This window comes from Octopus bimaculoides, chromosome 10 (genome assembly GCF_001194135.2).
Source record: "Octopus bimaculoides isolate UCB-OBI-ISO-001 chromosome 10, ASM119413v2, whole genome shotgun sequence".
NCBI classification, from domain to species: Eukaryota; Metazoa; Mollusca; class Cephalopoda; order Octopoda; family Octopodidae; genus Octopus; species Octopus bimaculoides.
The window spans coordinates 64,747,590-64,748,869 of NC_068990.1; the positions used below are offsets into that span (position 1 = coordinate 64,747,590).

Sequence of the window (1,280 nt, forward strand, 5' to 3'; positions counted from 1 at the left end):
ATATATATTGTTTTGGGACCCATGAATATGGTTCGTTTATTTATACATATATATGACCGCGCGCGCACACACACAGATTCGTGCGCACACGCACACATATAACCATATATGCTTATGTACATACTACACAAGTGTGCATTCAGCCATCCATCTATCAACACATACATATATGTACATTGGTATATATCTGTACAATTGCATTTTACGGTGCATGAGTCATTCAGAACAGACTCTCGCGTTCTGGACCACCCATATTTCACTGTCACCTCATGCAGCGAGTGCACTACACTATATTAGCAGATTTGTTCTGTTGTTTAGATTCTGATTCCAGCCATGGCCATCACGCAAAATTTTCAGACAATGTATCCAAGAATTGGATCACCAAACATTTCCTCTTTTCTTTTTCTTTTCTTTTTTTTATAGATTTTATTTTTCAGGCATGGTACTTTCAGAGAGATGTAACATGCTATGTCTAGCATATCGTGCGACCGCGTACATGTTTTTTTATGCGGTCGCGGTTAAGATATGGTCTGATGGAAATTTGACTGTGGTTCCTAACAGATCGATAAAAAAAAACTCGTGAAGGCTCCATCGTTTGGCTCACAGAGGCGTACCTGATGACGATAGTAACAAAAACAGAGGGGTGTTGATGTTGTTGTTGTTGTTGTTGTTGGTGGTGGTGGTGGTGGTGGTGATGGTGGTAGCAGTTATAATCATCATCGTCACTGTGATACACATACGTAGCTATCATATATACTCTATGTATTTGTATACAGTATGCATATATATATATAATACATACACATGTGTATAATATATACATATACACATAGATATATACACACACATATACATACATACATGCATGTATATACATATATGTATATACATACTTATATACGGGTGTGTAATTGAATGTGTGTGTTTGTGAGTGTGTATGTATGTGAGTGTGTGCGTGCGTGTCTAAGATTCCCATCCAAAATGTAATTCCTGGTCCCTAAAAGGCACTGAACTTTCCTATAACCACAATAAAGAGGCGTTGAGATCTTTCTTTTGTTTTCTTTGAGTTAGTTGTATAATACTATATACTATTCTTACATACACACACACCACACACACACACACACACACACACACACACACACACATACACTAAGTGTTAATGTTCGGGCTATTCAATCATAAATTTATGAGCAACGGACAATGACATGTAAAAGGACTCAATACTTTTAGTAAAATCAAGATATATTATACAGTTGGGGGTTGACTGGGACTTTAAA

General features: G+C 36.9%; 1 protein-coding gene across 1 annotated transcript in view; it reads right to left on the reverse strand.

Annotated features, from left to right (window-relative positions):
- Positions 1 to 1,280, reverse strand: part of LOC106879755 (uncharacterized) — a 68,177-nt gene that overhangs the window by 65,062 nt on the left and 1,835 nt on the right. The window lies entirely within an intron of this gene.